General features: G+C 45.2%; 1 protein-coding gene across 1 annotated transcript in view; it reads left to right on the forward strand.

The window, feature by feature from the left end:
* Positions 1 to 21,356, forward strand: part of BMERB1 (bMERB domain containing 1) — a 60,958-nt gene that overhangs the window by 35,066 nt on the left and 4,536 nt on the right. The window lies entirely within an intron of this gene.

The following is a 21,356-nucleotide window of genomic DNA, read 5'->3' on the forward strand; positions in this document are numbered from 1 at the left end:
GTTTATTCCAGCTTAAATTGTGTGGGCTAGAGTCCACTTATTCAAATGCAATAAACAGATCCTAACCATGCAGTCATTTTATTTAGGGATAGTAAAAAAAAAATTTTAAAGTCGGCAAGATCAAGGGGCCATGTCATTATGTAAAACTGAAATCTACTTAAGGAAAATACAGCGACCGTTCATTAGTTCTATTAAGACCCAGCATAGTGTAGTGGTTACAGTGTTGGACTAGAATCTGGGAGAACGAGGTTCGAATCTCCACTCTGCCATCGTTGACCTTGGATCATTCTCTCAGCTTAACCTAACCTCACAGGATTGTTGTTATGTGGATAAAATGGAGAAGGGGAGACAAATGTTGCAAGCAAGCCACTTTTGGTCTAGGGCTGGCCATAGCTTGGCCTCAGCAGGGGGGCACTGATTCTGGGCTCCTTCCTGGACTTTTGGCCAGGGCCCCAGAATTACTAAGACTGCCTCTGACATTCTCAGATAAAGACTAGATCCAGAGGAGTTAGCCGTGTTAGTCTGTTGCTGCAAAACAGTAAAGAGTCCAGTAGCACCTTTAAGACTAACCAACTTTATTGCAGCATAAGCTTTCGAGAATCACAGCTCTCTTCATCAGATGTATTGTCAGATGCATCTGACGAACAGAGCTGTGGTCCTCGAAAGCTTATGCTACAATAGTTGGTTAGTCTTAAAGGTGCTCCTTGACTCTTTACTAGATAAAAGACTAAACATCAATAAGTAGGCATCCAACTTTAAAAAAATGTCTACGTTTTTGCACTTTTCAAGATCAGCTCGAAGTAGTTCAGGCTTCACATGTCGAGAGAAGTTTTTCTATTTCATCGTGGTCTGGGAAAAGCCTTTTCCCTGACCTTACAGCATCCCATCTTGCAAACAAACAAAACAATCTATTACAGAGTCAGACCATGTTCTCCTTGCCTCTCCTTAGACAGAGAAAGGTCATTCTCAGCACCTCCTACCAGAGATCCTTGAAGTGGAAATACAGGGACTGAAGTAAAACTTCTACACGCCATGCACGCGCTGATCTGCTGTGGTTTTTTTAAGCAGCTGTGCGAAAGAGAGAGTTGTGGCTACGTAAGAGGGGCAGAAGTGGCACGGGGAGAAAAGGCATAAACTCTACATAACATCCTCAAACTCAGAGCCAAATTTGCAACTCCTATTTACACTGTGCTGCATACAAGCTATTAGCAGCGGTGGAAGGAAAAAAGAAAGCAGAAAGAGGATGCAAGCCTTCCCCTCTGCAACACTATAGGGTGATGGCAGTTTTTAACCAGCAAACTAAACCAGAGGAGGGGGGAAAGAGTTAAACTAGCGTGCTTTTGTAGTTAGAATGTCAGGCTCGGATTGCTGTGACCCGGGTTCAAATCCCCACTCTGCCTTGAAACCTTCTGGGTGACTTTGTGCCAACAATTTTTCTCACCCTAAACAACCTCACAGGAATGTTGTGAGGATAAATTGGAAGTAAGGAGAATCATGAACACTCTGAACTTCTTGGAGGAAGGGTGGGATAAAAAGGTACTAGACACACTCGCCCATGCACACAGCACCCATCCAAATTGGTGGGGGTCTTATTTCCTTTTCAATAAATTCATTGCCTCGTCTGTCTTTGTCCTTAAAAAATAATGCAGCATCCTAACCCGGCCTTGGTGCAAACAGTCTGGAAATAGAATGAAATTAATCTCCTCTATTTCCCAATATCCGTGGGCCGCTCTCCCCCATGAATCTGAGTTATTCAGTAGCTGAGGAAAGGTTTGAAAGAAGAATTCAAGGGATTAAATCCCTCCAGCGACGGTTACTAAGTGCAGGAACAGAAAGGAATGCGAGTGCCCCAGAAACGTTTGCGAGTGAATGGCACCTCAGCGCACACATCCTGCATTTTTTAAATCACACAACATACTCTGTCACGCACAAAAGATGCTCAAAACAGAAATGTTCCGGTTAGCTCAGAGCTGAGGGCAAAAAGAGCACCTGAGGTCTCATTTCTCTTCTGTCCGTCACTGTTTCCTGTTCTCAGATGCCCTACCACAAGCTCTCTCCCAGATCAATATACTTTCATAAACGTGTTCTAGGTTATTACTTATTAAACTATTTAATATAAAGTGCTCTGTGCTCTTATTGTGCAATGCAAACAAGTTAATAAATATCACATTTCAATATAGTTTACAGTAATAGTTACAACCAATTCACAATCCTCTTATACAGGGGTCATTTCGTAGAAAAAGAGCTGGAGGCTGATTAGCATAACTCATTAGCATATACCACACCCTTTGCCATCACTGGAAATGTGTCATTAGCATAACTGATTTGCATATGCCACACCCCCTGACATCACCTATCCTGGCTGTTTTGGACCCAATCCTGGTCATGCAGGGCTGAAATTGGGCCCAAAATGGCAAAAGGGGGCTGAAAATGGCCGAAAAGGGGCCCAAAATGGTCAGGATCGGGCTGCTGCTGAGTGGGAGAGTGATCCACTACCTGTCAGAGGCCCGATCCGGGCCGTTTCGGCCCCAATCCAGGCTGAAACGGGCCCAAAATGACTGAGAGTCAGGCGGGTGGGGCCACCTGACATGTGACCTCTTTGGGGAACTGCCGGAACTGCGTTCCTGCGCGTTCCCCCTTGAAATGAGCCCTGCTCTTATATATGTCACTTGGCACAGTAACATTCAAATAAATATGCAACCATAAACATATAAGTAATATCAATTTCTAAGAAGTCCGGTAATTCTTTCCAAGTGCAGTCTTTTGAACGACAGTTCTCTTCAATATGGTGCTTCTAATTTCAAACTGTTCCAACACACATTTTGCTGATTGCACTCGCTCGTGATTTCCTTCTCTTGAGGGTTGCTGGATTAAACAAACAAAGCTTCATTGCTCTAAATTTCCTCTTCCAGCCCTCTCTCTCCATGGGGGGGGGGGGATGCAAAATCTGCCCGACAAACTGCTAGCTTTTTGGTTTGTTTCGCCTGCTCCCATGCGCAAGCTTTTTCAAGGGCAATTCAAGTACAGAGTTCACATTCTCTAATGACCGGACAAACTGTCTTCCTTTTCAAAAGGTTGCTACTGCCACTTTATGATTTGTTATGAAAGCCACCTGAGTGGTCCACCTCCATCTTGGATTCTGGATTCTGTGTGGCATGAATTCTAATGGAAGGAGATATCTAAAATGTTTATAGGGAGAAAGATCAACCCATTTTCTTTGGAAATCAGCTAGAGCATCTATAAGATGCGGGAAGGCATGCAAATAAAGAACAACCTCTGAGGCTTTTGTTATCAGCACTGAAGGAAGTAGTAATCAAACAGACTAGAGATCTCTCAGTGGTTGCCTTCAGCCTTTAGAACTCCCTGCCCCATGAAGCCCATCTTACTTCCTTGCTCTTGACCTTCCATGAAAGGTATATCTTTCTGGAAGACTTTTGGAGGTAGAAGGATGGGATTAAAAAAAAAACTTTTTGATTTCTCTTTATGTCTTTCTTTTTGCTCCCTGTTACACCAACCTATATAATAATATATAATAACATTTGATTTATATACCACCCTTCAGGACAACTTAACACCCACTCAGAGTGGTTTACAAAGTATACTATTATTATCCCCACAACAACAATCACCCTCTGAGGTGGGTGGGGCTGAGAGAGCTGTGATTGACCCAAGGTCACCCAGCTGGCTTCAAGCGAAGAGTGGGGAATCAAATCTGGCTCTCCAGATTAGAGTCCTGCTGCTTTTAACCACTATACCAAACTGGTTCTCTGTGTAGCAACTGAAAATATTTTTCTTGCATTTTCAGACAGAGAAGGTATCTTGATTTGGCTTGGCTTGCCAAGCATCTGCTCTCAGAGACTAGAAATGGTTAGCTGTTTGCTGTGTTTTGCCAGATGGGTAGAAGGGACCGAACGGTGGGCTTCAGACAAATCTCCTCTTGCTCAAACACGGAGCAACTTTGCATGGCCCCATGGTCTAACGGTACTAGACAAGACCCTGGGGAATCTGCAATCTGCTATTCCTAGAGTTATGAAAACAGAAATACAGCAGCTGCATGTGTTTGGCCTTTTGTGGGTTTCACCAATGGAGCCCTTCCCCCTGCATGGTTAGTGGCCTTAGATGGCACCTGCATTTTGACTAGCAACACCACGGGGCAGGGTGATGGTTGTGAACGGTGCAACAGTGCAAGGTTGGAAGCAAGCATTAAAACCTCCCCCACCCCCCATCAAGCTCTCCATCAAGCCCGAAGCAGGTCAGACATTTTCAGAGCCATCATAGTTTTTGCAACCTTAATATCTACCTGAGCTTATAGAGTACACAGAGATGCTCTCAGGACTACACTGTTACTGAACAAAGGGTGTACTCATCAAAGGCTTTGGGCAAGGAGGGAGAGTGGGCAGTAATTTGAGTGAAAATAACCCTGCTCTTGGCCTTTAAAAATATGATTCATATGGAAGTGCTTGGTAGAGTTGAAGTGGAAGAAAGAAATTATGTGGTCTGAGTCAGGGAGGAAGCAGCCTTAGTAAAATCTAATGGGGGGGGGGGACACTAAGAATTTTTTTGATTTTCAGTGCTTTGCTAAGGCTCTGGTTTCTGATCAATGGGATGATTTTGCAACCAGGGCTTTTTTTCAGCGGGAACGCGGTGGAATGGAGTTCTGGCACCTCTTAAAAATGGTCACATGGCTGGTAGCCCCGCCCCCTGATCTCCAGAAAGAGGGGAGCTGCATGGAGGGCAATCTAAACCCCCCTCTGTCTGGAGATCAGGGGGGTGGGGTCACCGGCCATGTGACCATTTTCGCTGAGGACAATTTAAACTTTAAAAAACTCCCCCCTTGTTCCAGCTGACCCAAAGTGACGTCATTGTGCAGTCCTGAGTTCCACCACCTCTTTTCCCAGAAAAAAGCCTTGTTTGCAACACAAGTGATTTGAGTACTTTTTTCAGCATCAGTCAACGGTTCCCATTAAGAGATAGGAGTGGAATCCAACCAAGGCGATGAAAGAAGAACGATGCTATTTTGTGAAGGGAAACCTCCCCCAACTGTGACCCAAAGGTCATGCGAATCATCCTTAAGACGATTTTAAAGAATTGATTTAGCGTGTTATGAAATGAATCAAGTGATGAGAGATACCAAAACAGATGATCAGCACTGAAACTAGAATATGGTATCTAAATTAACCACATGTACAGACTTGCTACGTAACATCTGAGAACAGAATTGGGGTTTGTGACCTTGACCCATAATTTTACACATTTCTCCGCATTCAAGCACGTTTTTATGCTATGTTTTGGTCACAGGATCCTCGAAACAGCATACTACGATTAAAAAACCCATTGGATCTGCCTTTCTTCCTCTATGCCCAGGTAGCAGTGGGTACCAGCGGAATCCTAAACAAGGTTACATCTAGAGTTGCCAGCTGGCAAATGACACTGAACTGGAGACTGGTCATGCAGGATCATGGGGGTGGGGGGCTCATGATGTTTCTGGAGCAAACCTGTACCATAGAGTTTCTGTTGAATCCTAGAGCGACATGGTAGCTTTTCCACTTTCATCCTCCCATTGGTCTATTGAGTGATGCAGGCACTGGAGGGGGTTGCTGGCAACCCTTGTTAGACCCCCCCCCCATGCCTACAAACTTTAACGGACTTCAAAGAGTGTAACTGTGCTTAGGATTCCACTGTACTGCAACCAGAAGCGAGTCCCAATTCTAAATGATAAGTGATAAAATATTTTATTCCTATATGCTACTGAGGAAATACAGTTCTCCTCCTCCTCAAATCAAGCACGAACGAGTCAAGATTAGCCTTTTTAGGGTCACCTTCCTTTGGAGAAGAGCACCCCAGAGGCTTAGGTGTTCAGTTCAGATATCAAGCGAAATCATGGTTTAATTACACTAACTGTGGACTGGATCCAGACTAGATTTCCCAGTGGCAGAATGGACCTTTCCGCCATCTCGCTGCTAGAGTTGTCATTCTGGTGTCTGATTTTCCCCTGGAGAATCTAGTTTTTTTATTGGACTGTCCATAGGAAATTCAGTTAAAATACCAGACATATAAATGCCCGGTATTTTTGTATAGGAGGAGGACTGGCTGGCTGCTGACATGCAGGAGCAGATGGCAGCACCATCAGGCTTTCCTGAGCTGCCTCTGCCTTCTCCTCTCTGCTTCCGGCCCACCCAGCCTTCCGCACACAGGGGGAGCAGCTGGCCAACTGGTCAGCTCACCTGACCGCCTGAGCACTGGGGAAGCAGCCAGGAGACCTGCCAGGCTGCTTTGCTCCAGCAATGATGTCACTTGCAGAACTGACATCAATGAATTGGAGATGAGAACATCTGCATAAGGGAGAAACGTTGGATGAGTGCCAGGGGCCCCACCCATTTTTTTGCAAGGGGGAGGCCATATGGCAACCCTACCCACTGCAGCCTGCTGCTGCTGCTGATAATAATAACATTCAATTTATAACCGCCCTTCAGGACAACTAAACACCCACTCACAGCAGTTTACAAAGTCTGTTGTTATTATCCTCATGACAATCACCCTGTGAGGTGGGTGGGGCTGAGAGAGCTCTGAGAGAGCTGTGACTGACCCAAGGTCATCCAGCTGGCTTCAAGTGGAGGAGTGGGGAGGGAATCAAACCCGATTCTCCAGATTAGAGTCCTGCCACTCTTAACCACTAAACCAAACTGGCTCTCTTCACAAAATGCTGCTCTTGGGGAATAGGGAGGGATCTGCAGCAAGCAAATTGGTTTAGTCTGGATCCAACTCCATGGCTGATATGATCATCCCCGCACAGGTTACTCTGCTCCCTGTGATTAATGAAGGTCTGTCAAACCAGCATCGGGAGCCATCATCTGCACCTGCTTTATTTACCCCACTGAACTATTGTTTCTCAAAATGTACCAATGTAGAGTTTCTGGCTCATTCCCTGGGGACCTTTCCTGCAGTGGGAGCTAGGATGCCAGCTGAGTGCCTGCAAAAAGAGAAGGGAAAGAGCAGGGCCGGATTGACGGGGGGCAGGGGGGGGTAGTCTGCCCCTGGCGCTGCCAAAGAGGGGGTGCTGGGCACAGCTGCCAGCCCCGGGATTGCGCGGGCAGCGGGACGGGGGTGCACTTGCCATGCACCTCCTGTTCTGCAGGGCAGGTGAAAGGCAGCACGGGTGGCTGGGAGGCCACCCGCGCCATTCGCCTGCCCCTCAGGACAGGGGGCGTGCGGCAAGCCAGCTGCCCCGTTATGCAGGGAAGGCAAATGGCGTGGGCGGCCTCCCAGCCACTCGCACTACCACTGCCAGCTCCGCGGCGTGCTGGGACAGCCAGCTTGCTGTAGGGCAGCACGCGCCGCCCTGCGCGATGATGTCACGGAAGTGACGTCATCACACCACGCCGGGATCGCATGCGCTACGTGTGCGCGCAAGTGGCTGGTCTTCAGTTGTCCTGGACACTGGCAACCGTAGATCCGGCCCTGGAAAAGAGTGAAGACCATGATATCATATTTTCCAAGGCATATTAAGATTGTATGTTCAACTGCCTGCCAAAAGCTGACTTCACAAACTGTCCAGTTAAAATAAAGCAAGGTTTTGAGTTACGTCTGAACCAAGCCATAGTATCTGTTGACAAATGTACAGGTTGAACAGGTACTCCAGGTATGCAACAGCAATTTGGATTTGACTCTGCAAGATCTTTTTGGCATCTGGCGCAAGCAGATTCCCAGTCACCTCCGCTAGTTTCAATATCTGCAAGCCACACCAGTCCCCCAGAAGACTCCATTTGAAGTCACTTAAAATGATCTGCCACATTTGTGGCTTTATTACCTCCCGAGCAATTAGGTCTCATGTATCTGAGACTGTAGAGGCCTGACTCTGCATCTCTAATAATGAAACACGTTGCAAGGCCAGACTCTTGTTTTCATTAGCTGGCCAAAGAAGTTAATTAATCCCGGTCCTGCTCTGGCTGTTTCCAATTAGAGAGCACTTTTGTGTTCTGTTCGCCCTCTTAACCTTGCCTCCACTAATAACTAAAATGAGTTTTACTTGCCCAGAAATACTGCTGACATATGGAGATACTAAGCTTGCTCTGGAAAGCAGGATTTTTGAAAAAGGTGGTATAGAATAGTCAATAGGAGAATGAACGGTCATCCAGGAAGTACCAGGTTCAATATCATCTTTGAAGGGGTGAAAGTAAGTAAGTATGAAGACCTGGTAAAGAAAATGGCCGACTGGTTCATCTCATTTTCTGCTTTGAGGCCCCTCCCATCAAAAGTGTGAATAAGCAGGACCGGTGCGCCCATAGAGGCCAGGTAGGCGGTGGCCTCAGGTGCAGGGTGCCAGAGGGAGCGCCAGAGGAGGCGCGGGGGGCAGGAGCGCACCCCCCCAAAGCAGCAGCCTCCTATCCCTCCTGCCCTGCCGCCAGCACAAGCCCCCCGGCTGGGCGCAGCCGCTGCGGGCAGGTATCTGTGGCGGCGCAGGCAACGAAGCAGGAGAGCTCGGAGGCTGCCCGCTGCAGCGATTGGGCCGGCGGCGGCACGTGTGACGTCATCACACAGGCTGGTGCGCACGCGCGCACGAACGGGGGGGGGGCCCAGCCAGCCGGCTGCGAGCGCCACAAACCCTTGCGCCGCCCCTGTGAATAAGAAATCTAAGTTACCGGAAGTTTTCACCCAACAATGATTCTACACACAGCTTTCTTCCTGGTTGCTGAAAATGCAAAGATGTTCATGTTGATAATGAAATATCTACATGGCAGACTTTCCCATACTTCCCTCCGTTGGCTTCCCTCTGATGGGATTTTGGGGGCTTCTGGAATTTATAGACTGCTACAGCCGAATGTTTTGACAATCTATTGCTATAATCAGTTCCCAGATATCAAGTATCACCCCCCCACACAACTGTCTACATATATAGCCCTTTTCATTGTAGAGTTATAAGAAGAAATGCAATTTGAGCTCAGTGGGCTTGGAGTCCCTTGCAAACTGCCCACTGGGCAACCAGAAGACAAATTTTAAGATGGAAGATTTAAAGACTATTCTTCAGTAGAAACAAACTGATCATAAAATTTCACCGCTGTAACATTCCTGAATATCACTGTTGGGTAAATTCCACAAAAGTATCACTATAGTCAACAGATCTATGAAGATTCAAACCATTTTCTTGGACAGGGTTCAAAGACTGAGTCTTACTGAGAGGAGGGAGACAGGAAGGGGCATTGTCAAAAATGGGCGGAGAGATTCAGATTGGGGCCTACAAAGAACAAGGCTATCCAATCTGACTAGAAAATGATCTTTCTCAGGGATAGTAATAAAAACATGCTACAACAGAATCCAGTAAACATCTGGGCCCTTTTCACACTACTTACGTGCCTCCAGAACATGGCAAAATGTAGCACAAGAAACGCAGAAGATCGTGTCTTCTTGCGAGTTTTCTGCGACGTCGCGCAAAACTCACGCGACATTGTGCAAAACTTGTGCAAGAAGATGCGATCTTCCGCATTTCTTGCGCTACATTTTGCGATGTTCCGGAGGCACGTAAGTAATGTGAAAAGGCCCTGCTGTCAAACAAAAGATGTGCATATCGTGGTATGGCTTTAAAAAAATCACAGTACAGACTGATTCAGTTTCATAGATTATCGGATGGCTGACAGCATCTGCATTTCAAAACCATGGAAAGACAGGCAGATTGTTTAAGAGATATGCCATCAACTCAGTTATCTCAGTACCAAACAGTTCTTTCTTCACCAAAAATAACAGAGTTTTAAAAAACCATTAAAAAGCGTTAATGTCCAAAATCTAACAACACCAGAAAGAAGACATAGCTATACACTCTTTCAAAATTTGGGGCTCAGGGTAGCTCAGTATTTTATTTATTTACTTAAGTCTGTAGAACCTGCTTTTCTCCACAACAGGGTGTCAAAAAAAGCTTGCAAACATTGTTCTACCTTTTTCCAATGTTATCCTTGCAATACATCTGTGAGATGGGTTAGTCTGAGACAGAATGACTGGCCCAAGGTCACCACCTAGCAAGCTTCTATGTCAGGGAGGGCGGGATTGAAGCGTGCGTCTTCTAGACCCTAGTCCAATATCCTTAACTGCTACACAATGCTGGTTCTTGAATAAAAGATTAGAACAAGACATAGGGTGCAAACCCCACAAAATTATATTTCCATTCTAGTGCAGAATTAAAGAAAGCATAGACAGGATTACCTGGAGATCTCATATTAAGGCATGGTTACATTCAGCAAGGTTTCGATATGGGACTTTCCAGTCATACCCAAGTGTAACAGGCATGAACAACTGAGTCTGTGCGGTGTGGGGGCAAGACCATTGGACAGAGAAGACCTGGGTTCAAATCCCCACTTAGCCATGGGGCTCACTGACAATGCAATCCTAAAAAGATTTACTTCAGTCTAAGCCCATTGATTTCAAAGGGCTTAGACTGGAGTAACTCTTCTTAGGATTGCACTGTGAACGACTCTGGGCAATCTCTCTTCCAGCCTAACCTACCTCACAAGATTGTTGTGAGAGTGAAACAGAAGAGAAGAGAACCATGTACACTATACTAAACTTTTGGGAAGAAAGATAAAAATTTAATGAAGATCATATACAAGAAGAACGTAAGAACAAAAAACCCCACTCACATTTTGCAATGATTACTGATAAAAAGTCCTTTGACAGGCGTTAAATGGTTAAAAGGGGAACACAGATTGTATGGATAGACATCTGAGAACAGTGGAGATCATTTTATAAAACATCACCCCTATAGCTTTACAACTTAACAACAAAACAGGCAGGGATCCCAGCTGATAGCAAGGAGGGGAGAGCAAACAGTATTTTCACAATGATAGACTATGATCAGACAGTTAGTAAAGCAGTCCTGTTGCAAAAACAGCAGGTCAGTTTGACCTGGTGTGGTTTGCCCAAATAACGACGCCAGTCTGGAGGACGCTGGAAGAGGAAAACTTTTATTCGGGGAATCAAGGGGTACAGAGTAATAGCAAAAACCCAGCTCTGTTCCCCAACCCCAAAATGGCGAGGAGGATCTTTTATAACTTGCTTTGCTTAGGGCAGGGGTGGGCAATTGTTTTGGCCCGGGGGCCACTTTGTGGGAGCGGAGGTTAGCGGAGGGCCGCACCTTTTAAAATGATTGCATTCATTAGTTAACTTTGCATTTCAGAAAAGGTATAAATTGTATCATAAAAATCAATAAATATAAATTAAATAAAATAGTGGTCGTTTTATTCAATTTATTTATTGTGCTAATTTCATATCGCGCATGGGAAGGAAATCTCAGTTCAAGGCGGATTTTTCTGACTGTCTTGGCGGGCCACAAAAAACTCTGTAGCGGGCCGCATGTGGCCCGCGGGCCGCAATTTGCCCACCCCTGGCTTAGGCCAAAGCTCAGCTTCTCGCTGAGGCAAAAGCTCACCCCTTTCTCAGCTCTAAGAGAAACTTTCCCTTCTCTCTTATCTGGCTGGTTCTAACGGCTTTGTTTACCAGCTTCTGGTCTTGCTGTCTCAGCTGTTTCTAAGTGCAAGCTGCATATTCAAGGCTACACAGTTTCTTCAAATTGCATGCTAGTAACAGGGCTGTAATTTTGCTCATTTTGTTCAAGGATAGAAGGTAGAAATAAAAGGTAGAAATTGAAAAAGAGCTACCAGCAAAGAAAAGGGAGAGCAAAGCTTTTCAACACTCACCAGAGTCTTTGCAAAGACCAAAGAAAAAGAGTTGCCCAAAGGATTTTCATTCAAAATGGCAGCTGCAATGAGAATCTCCTCTTGAGGTGCCCCAGAATAGTACCTAAGCCTAAGGAACATGTGGAGAAATCATACAGTTAAAGGAGAAGGGTCCCTGTGCAAGGACATAAATGTGCGGGATTGTTCCCTTCATTTTAGTTCCCCTGCTAATTTCTGAGGTGTTTTAATGACGGTTTCATCCTGTATCTTCCTCCAGAGCTCAAGATGGCGTACATGATTCTTCCTGCCTTCATTGCACCCCAATAACCCTGTGAGGCTGACTAGGCCCAAGCTTACACAGTGAGCTTTTTGACTGAGCAGGAATTTGAACTGAGGTCTTTCTAGTCATATAATCTAATAATAATAATAATATTCGATTTATATACCGCCCTTCAGGACAACTGAATGCCCACTCAGAGCTGTTCACAAAGTATGACATTATTATCCCCACAACAAAACACCCTGTGAGGTGGGTGGGGCTGAGAGAGCTCTGAGAGAGCTGTGACTATCCCAAGGTCACCCAGCTGGCTTCAAGTGGAAGAGTGGGGAATCAAACCCGGCTCTCCAGATTACAGTCCTGCCACTCTTAATCCCTACACCAAACTGGCTCTCTAATGCTCCAGCCACTGACCTGTGTTCAGAAAGGAGTCCTGTAGCATTTTTTTAAAAAAAAAAACTACACAGATCTGTGACAGAGGTTTTTGTGGACAGCAGCCAACTTTGTTAGATGTGTGAAGTGTTCTTGTCAGCTGGCAAATTACATAAAGGGGAAATTGTAAATAATGAAGCTGAAGTCCATGAAATGTAAGAAGGAGTCCTGTGATGTTTCTGTGTAAAACTCAGGGATGCCAAAGCACACACTGTGAATGTGAGATGACTCTCTTGTTATTACAAACTTCCTATATTCTTTGTACAACAGTCTTTCTTTGTTCTCACATTATAAACCCAAAACTACATAAGGGCTGATTCCGCACACGTTGGATAATGCACTTTCAATGCACTTTATCAATCATTTGAGGTGGATTTTTTGTTCCGCACACGAAAAAATCCGTTCCAAATGATCTATAAAGAGGATTGGAAGTGCATTATCCAATGTGTGCGGAATCAGCCAACGAGAGTCAAATTACAGACATCCCTGCATACAGATGCAGAAATTCTTGCATATAGGTACAGGAATCCAGATGCAGTCCTGTTTTGTTGCGGCTCTTCTTCAGTATTTATATAATAGAAGTACTCTCCACCCAAGGGTTGAAGTTACAAAAGTGTGCATAGAGCAAGATGGGTAGCCGTGCTAGTCTGTATATAAGCCGTGGAAAAGAGCAAGAGTCCAGTAGCACCTATAAGATTAACAAAATTAGTTGTAGGGTATGAGCTTTCATGAGCGACAGCTCACTTCTTCAGATACCAAGAAGTGAGCTATGGCTCAGGAGAGCTCATAAACTACTACCACTAATTTTGTTAGTCTTAAAGGCATTCCTGGAATCTTGCTCTGTCCAAAAGTGTGCATAGAGTGCCATCTTGTGGTAGAAACAGAAACTAATTTATCATATTGTCGAAGGCTTTCACGGCCGGAGAACGATGGTTGTTGTGGGTTTTCTGGGCTGTATAGCCGTGGTCTTGGCATTGTAGTTCCTGACGTTTCGCCAGCAGCTGTGGCTGGCATCTTCAGAGGTGTAGCACCAAAAGACAGAGATCTCTCAGTGTCACAGTGTGGAAAAGATGTTGGCAGGTCATTTGTATCTACTCAGGAGGGGTGGGGTTGAGCTGAGTCATCCTGTAAGAGTTTCCCAGGGTGTGGAATGCTAATGGAGGGAGGCTTCACTGTATCCTGAGGAGGTTCTTTTGCATATGGATTGGGGCTTGATGTGCTAATCTTCTCTGCAGGGCTATTGTCGGGGATAGAGTGTTTTGTTAGCCTGGTGTTTTTCAGAACTGGAAACCATGCTCTGTTTGTTCTTAAGGTTTCTTTTTTCCTGTTGAAGTTTTGCTTATGCTTGTGAATTTCAATGGCTTCCCTGTGCAGTCTGACAAAGTAGTTGGAAGTGTTGTCCAGTATTTTGGTGTCCTGGAATAAGATACTGTGCCCTGTTTGAGTTAGGCTATGTTCAGCCACTGCTGATTTTTCAGGTTGTCCAAGTCTGCAGTGTCTATCATGTTCTTTTATTCTTGTCTGGATGCTACGCTTTGTGGTCCCGATGTAAACTTGTCCACAGCTGCAGGGTATACGGTATACTCCTGCAGAGGTGAGGGGGTCTCTACAAATGACCTGCCAACATCTTTTCCACACTGTGACACTGAGAGATCTCTGTCTTTTGGTTCTACACCTCTGAAGATGCCAGCCACAGCTGCTGGCGAAACGTCAGGAACTACAATGCCAAGACCACGGCAATACAGCCCGGAAAACCCACAACAACCATAATTTATCATATGCTTTAAAAAACCCTCAAAGATCAATGAATGAAAAATCAAAGTAAACCCCTCTTTTAAAAGAGGAAGAGAGAATAAGAGTAACCAATTCCTCTATAAAAAACGAAAATTTTGGAAAAATAAATTTCACCCCCCTCCCCACCCCATAACAACTCTACCATAGAAACAAAATATGACTTCAGCTGAAAAGCTTCATAGAATGCTCAGTGACCTTGGGTTCCATACGCATAGTCAGCGTAAATGTTTTTAAGAACCAGCAAGATAAAAGTTCTCATTAGTTTTTGGCTTGTAATGTGAGACCAACGAAATATTATTGTACAAAGAATACAGAAAATTTGTAATACATGTGAACTGTCCTGTTCTCACATTCAGTGTGTGCTGCTTAGGCATTCCTTGTTTTGGTAACTTTACATTGTAATTCCTCTTTCTTGTTTGTATAAACTCTAGACCTATCCAAATACAGTGACTATTAAAATACTCTCATACAATACCAAATTGGCAGGCTCTCTAATATCATAATTCCTCACAGACATAGCCTATAAACCATTTGAAGGGGCTTTAAAAATTTTTCATCTGCAATAATGATTTCAGAGTAAATTCTGAACCAACTTTTCTGGAGGAAAGAGATATTCCATGCGGGAGACGGACTCTATAGTTGTCAACCTCCAAATGGGGCTGGAGATCTCCCAGAATTACAACCAATCAGTTCCCCTAGAAAAATGGCTGCTTTTGAGGGTGGATTCGATAGAATTATATCCCCTTGAGGTTCCTCCCCTTCCTAAATCCCCCCCTTCCCAGGCTCCATCCTCAAATCTTCAAGAATTTTCCAACCTGGAGTTGGCAACCTTAAATTCACCCATCACATTTTTGTCCCCCACCTCCACCATCCAAGGAGCCCTCACAACTCTGTGAGGCGTGACTGTCCCAAGGTCAGCAAATAATCTTCAATCCTGAGGGGAGATTTGATGCCAGGCCTCCCTCCTCTAGTGCTGGCACTCTACACCCTAAACCACACTTTCCATGCATCTGTAATGAATAAATGTGTTCACAAGCAGGGTGCATGAGAAAACCTGCCTCATAGCTCCCTAACAGAGGTGTCCTTTAGAACTGACCCCTTCACTGCTGTTTGGTCCGCAGCAATTAACAGGCAGTCACCCTTAAAATTTCCTGCTGGAAAAGAGTCGCCTGCTATGGGCTTGGGAAAGTGGGTCACTCATATACTCTCAATGTAGCCTACCTCAGAGTCTCAGTCCCCCATCCTTTTTCTTGCAAAATAAGACTGGAGCGGTGTAGGGGCAGCTGGCTGGGCGGATGAATCCTCTCGCCAGGTTTTTGTCAATGAACTCTCTGAGCTCTTTCCACTCTTCTCTGTTCATTGAGTACAATTTCCCTTTTGGGAGCTTTTCCCCGGGATGAGTTCGATGGTGCAATCCGTTGCACGGTGTGTGTGTGTGTGGGAGCTTGTTGGCTTCTTCTTCCTCGAATACTTGTTTTAGATCCCGATGTTCTGGGGCGATTTGTTCTATCTGCTCCTGGGTGAGCAGCACTGGTTCTAAAGGGGGGGGGAGCGTTTCGGCCCCATTCCGGAGCCCATCCGTGCGCTCGACATTCCCCTTTCTTGAACACGAGCAATCCCGTTTTCCAGTTGATTTGGGGATCGTGGGGACCCCACTTTCTCCAGGTTTCACCCCTCAGATCTCCAGGAATTTCCCAACTTGGAGCTGGCAACCCTAGTGGCAGTCCCATATAAAATAGCATCTCCAGGGAGGTGCACCTGACCCCCTCACTGCCAATCTCAAGAGGCAACTGAAGATGTTTTTCTTTAGGATTGCTTTTAATTAACTTTGTTGTGTTTGTGTTTATTGGCAGTCTTAAACTGTGCTTTTAAACTGGTTAAACATGTTTTTTTAAAAAAAGTTTAAGTCCCCTGGTCAGGGCCTGATCCCTGCCAAGTTATTTAAATCCTTCCGATTTGGTGGGTGCCCATCTTTGCAGTTATTTATTTTGATCAAACTGGTGTTTTCCCCTTAGGGTAGAAACAAAGCATTGTAGTTTTAGTATTTAAAAAGGTCCCCCAAAATTATTAGTCCCCCCCCCAAATTATTGACTAATTGCCAATTAGCCTGCTGGACCATGGCCTCCAAATTGTACAGCAGTTTTTGCTGCTCAAACTGGAGGACTGGGAGACCTCTGATAACGTTATCCATCCTGAGCAGCAGGGTTTAGGAAAGGAGTACACTGCTTGTTGCTTTACTAGCCGGCTCAACATGGCATTAAGGGCCCCACCAAAGCCATGGTCACAGCGATTGTGGATCTTACCACTGCCTTTGACTCAGTAGGTCAGAACTGAATGTGGGCAAAACTAGCAGGCACTAATATCGATAAATACTTAATAGTTCCTGATTCTGGAATTGCATTCCAATATATCTGCAAGATTTAAAGTAGCCCCAACAGGCTCTATAATAAAGGAGATGCCAATTGCTCGAGGGTCAAACAGGGGGCCCCCTTGCTCTTCAATCTCTACTTAAATGTCATAGTTTCAAGCTTGCCAGGCTGAGTCCTTTCCACCATCTTTGGGGGGTCAGTAGGGTTGCCACGTCCCTTGAGTCCCCCGGCAGGGGACTTGGAACCTCAAACTCACCCTTCGCAGTTTTTGCACTTTGTCCTCACGCATGCTCCCGGCGTGCATGACGTCACTTCCAGAAAGTGATGTCATCACACGGGTCAAAGGGCAGCCCGGCATGTGCTCCCATGCTTGCCAAAGGGCTGAATCCCCCCCCCCCCCGTGGGCTCAATTTGGCCCAAAACAGGAGCATGCCGCAGCGGGGCACAGGTGTGTGCTGCACCACTGGGGGGGGGCGCCCCAGGGGCGTACACCCCCCCCCCGCTGGCCAGGTAAGTGGGGTCGGGGGGAGGAGGTGGAGCAGGGGATCCCCCGTGCCGGGTGGGGGAATGGCAGCCCTAGGAGTCAGAAAGTGTCAATTTTTCTATATGCAGGTGACAAGTTGTTGGTGTTCCTAATTTGTATCGGTTTAAGGAGAATGCTGAACACACTGGCCAATTTCTGTATGGGCAAGGCCTTAAACATCAACTTTGAAGTATCTTGGGGTGACATTTAGTGAGGCCCGCTCATGAAAGTCTACCTGGCCATAACAAATGCCTCCGTTTTGAAAACCACTGGGGCCATCTGAGGACCCAAAGTGATTTACAGCATTCTCCCCTTCTGTTTTATTCTCACAACAATCCTGTGATGTAGGTTACACTGAGAATATATGAGCAAAGTGGGGGTTTGACCTTGTTCTCCCAAATCCTAGTCCTATATTCTAGCACTGACAATGCACTGGCTCGTTTGGGGGAATTTATATCCAGTGTGGCCTGTCTTAACCAGCTGCCCTCTTTCACAGCCCCAATTAATACACCATAAGAACAGGCAGATGGAAAAATTAACCTAGATCAGATTCTGTGCTGATACTAAAATAACTTCACTGGTCTGCAGCAACTGACAGTCCCTTCCATTATCTTTGTTACATTCTCCTCTTCTGACAAATGGGTCGCCTTCTCATTAATGCAAGCACTTTAAATAATTTGTTCTCATCATGTGATTCGTGTTTCTCACTCTGTATGCGCACAGGCTGGAGAACATAAAAGTGCGGTTCACTCACAACCCAGCATCTATTTAGCATCATTTCTCACTGGATGGACGACAGCCTTTAAAACTGTTAATTAATAAAAGAGCACTACGACACTTTCCATCACCACCATCTATTGCCTGCAGATAAAATACGGACTTTGCCTGAGATCAGAAGGAACAAAAGAAGAGGATCTAAGGACTCAAATGTCCAGTGAATCTTCCATGCCAGAAAACGCTGCTCTTCCTCTGATCCCGACTGGCAGTTGGTTTCTGCTCTCCCTGAACAATCTGGGCTTCCTACTATTATTTTATTTTATTATTATTTTTATTATTTATTACATTTCTAACTCGCCCCTCCCACAAGCGGGCTCAGGGCAAGGTACAGCAGTTATAAAAATATAATACAAATATTAAAACAATTCATAAAACAACAGTTTATGATAAAATCAACAACAGATACTAACTGTTCCAAGATGGGGTCAATTCCAGATTCCTGCCCATCAGCATACAGGGGGAGGGAAGTGGACAGATAATGTACTGCAACCCATATGTGGGTCAGCAAACGAATGGGCACTACATAGCCCCATGCTGTACCCATATGTTGGGCAGCCGGCGGGTGGACACTGTATAACCCCACACTTAGAGCGGAACTACAAGTGACAAAAGGCACAGGTTGGACACTTGTCAGCTTCCCTCAAGTTTTGATGGGAAATGTAGGCATCCTGGTCTTGCAGCTTGGCTCTCCGACTGCTGTCCAATGGACTTTTCAACTGTCACTTGTCCAACATTCCGCCAAGCTGCCAACATTTCCCATCAAGACTTGAGGGAAGCTGACAAGTGTCCAACCTGTGCCTTTTGTCACTTGTAGTTCCGCTCATAGTGGGAGGCTGGCGGGAGGCTCAGTGAGGATCCCATGCTGGCCTCAACCATACACCTGGTTACAATTTGGTTACAATTACTGGTTACAGTATGGTTACAATTTTATTATTTACAAAATATGTCTCCAGCCTTTTCCCCCAATCAAAGCCACCAAGACAGCTAACAACTAGAGCAAGTGGTGGCCGTTTTCACACGTCTTACCGGCTGCGTGAAATCGCGTGAAACTCCCGGAATGACGGCGTCTTCCTGGCTCGATTTCCCATCGGGAGTTTCGCACGATTTTGCATGGCTGCTAAGATGTGTGAAAACGGCCATAATAAAAATACATTGTGAAAACAGCTAAAATACATGCCTACGGCAAATTACAATTTAAGGCAGGAAGAAAGAATCAACGAGGAAACACCATAAAGAACAACAAAAAAGTCTTTACCTGCTGGTGGAAGATGGTGATAGAAGAGGACAGGCAAATATCCTTGGGACAGGGGAAAATATCCCTAGGGATGGAGTTGCATAGTCTTGGTGCCACGACAATAAGGCTCTTTCTTGCCACTTGTCTAGCCTTAGTGGGGCCACCTAAGCGTGGTCTCAATAAGTTTGTAGGGGAGTAGGCAATCCTTAAGTTATGCTAGTCTCATGTAACGGCTTTGGTACAACTTATCTTATCATGGAACTAAAAGTGCCACATACAGAACTTGGTGGAGGCCTCACTGTTGAGGCACAGACCAATCTCTGCTTAGCCACAGCAAGATTGCTCTATCAGGTGCCCTCCAGGCATATGTTGGTGCAAAATGAACCTTACGAATATTTTGATTGTGACCTTTCCGATGCTTATATTTCAGCTTCTTTCTAACAGTGTTTTACTTGAATTTTGATACTCATAACACAGAAATGCCACCCACTATTCAGAAAAACATTTTTGAGACAGTGTTGTATAGTAGTTAATGCCAGACTGGGATCTGGGAGACCCAGGTTTGAATTCCCACTCTGCCATGAGAGATTTGTTGGGTCGATCTTGGTCGAGTCATGCACTCCCACCCTCACCTACCTCACAGGGCTGTTGTGAGGATGAAATGGAGGAGGAGAGGAGAATTATATAATCTGGTTTGAGTGTCCATTGGGGTGTAAAGTGGAACATAAATGACGTTAATAAATAAATTAGAATTTGATGCACAGACTTGGGTGATAGACCAAGATGGGTAGCCATGTTAGTCTGTCTGTAGCAGTAGAAAAGAGCGAGAGTCCAGTAGCACTTATAAGACTAACACAACTTGTGGGAGGGTATGAGCTTTCATGTGAAATACATGAAGAGCAAGCACGTGTACGCGTACGTGTACAGGGTCCCATCAAGTCACAACTGACTTATGGCAAACCCTGCCAACAGGTGGTTTCCCATTGCCGGCTTCTGCATGGTGATCTCCCATTGACAATTTCCCATCGGCTAACAACGCACAAATGTTGTTAGTCTTATAGGTGCTACTGGACTCTTGCTCTTTTCTACTGCTACAGACAGACTAACACGACTACCAGGCTTGTGTGATACACTCACAGAAACCTCCCAACCTCCCACCCCTGCATCTGCTCAGCCCAAGCAAATAAGCCCAACGTGCTGTTCCTGCCAAAGATCGGGGCACATTTACCAACTGCAGGTCTTGCTTCTCAGTCATACTCAGGTCTGGAGGAATTACTGCTTTTCATTACAATTGTATTTATGTATTTGTAATGTAGCATCCTTTTAATTTTTGTTTTTCTTTTTGTAAGCAGATAACCTGAATTGTTGATATATGCCAATAAAGGCTAACCTGAACTTGAACTTACTGGTTTTCAGCTGAAAGGAGATGTGAACATTTTAAAAGAGGAGGCTTAGGTTAATCCCCTGTTGATAACACAGACACGGTGAGAATTTGAAACCATCCTGTCACTATGGTTGTTGTGGGTTTTCCGGGCTGTATTGCCGTGGTCTTGGCCAAGGCCATGGCAATACAGCCCGGAAAACCCACAACAACCATCGTTCTCCGGCCGTGAAAGCCTTCGACAATACACCATTCTGTCACTCCTTATAAACACACTTCTTGCTATTAACACTGGCCTTTACTTGGCTGGTACAAAAAGTCCCAGAGGATTGGCTGATGTATCTCCACCATGGGGGAAAGGAGCTGCAGACGATACTTGTTCAAATAATTTTTCCACCCCTGTATTTCTTTCTGTGTCTGCATTGCCACCACAGTGGGATAGTTGCTTCCTTCTCTTCTTCCCAACACCTAGCTGCATTTAATGTCACTGCTGTAACTTCTGTAAGCAGAAATGAATGGATTGGATTCCAAGGGCCTGTTCTCGTAATGGAGGCTCCCTCCTCCAGTACAAAGTGTTTTGTCCTAATGCAAGAGACTCTTCCAGAAAAGACCTGTAAGAGCCAACCCAGTACCTTTTAAGAAACGTTTGTGTTAGAATATCGATCATTAAAAAAAATAAGGCAGAAACTATATTCTTGTTAAATCGAAAAGAGTCCAGTAGCACCTTTAAGACTAACCAACTTTACTGTAGCATAAGCTTTCGAGAATCACAGTTCTCTTCGTCAGATGCATCTGACGAAGAGAGCTGTGATTCTCAAAAGCTTATGCTACAGTAAAGATACATCTGAAGAAGAGAACTGTGATTCTCGAAAGCTTATGCTACAGTAAAGTTGGTTAGTCTTAAAGGTG

Source organism: Eublepharis macularius, chromosome 12 (assembly GCF_028583425.1).
Source record: "Eublepharis macularius isolate TG4126 chromosome 12, MPM_Emac_v1.0, whole genome shotgun sequence".
Taxonomy (NCBI): Eukaryota; Metazoa; Chordata; class Lepidosauria; order Squamata; family Eublepharidae; genus Eublepharis; species Eublepharis macularius.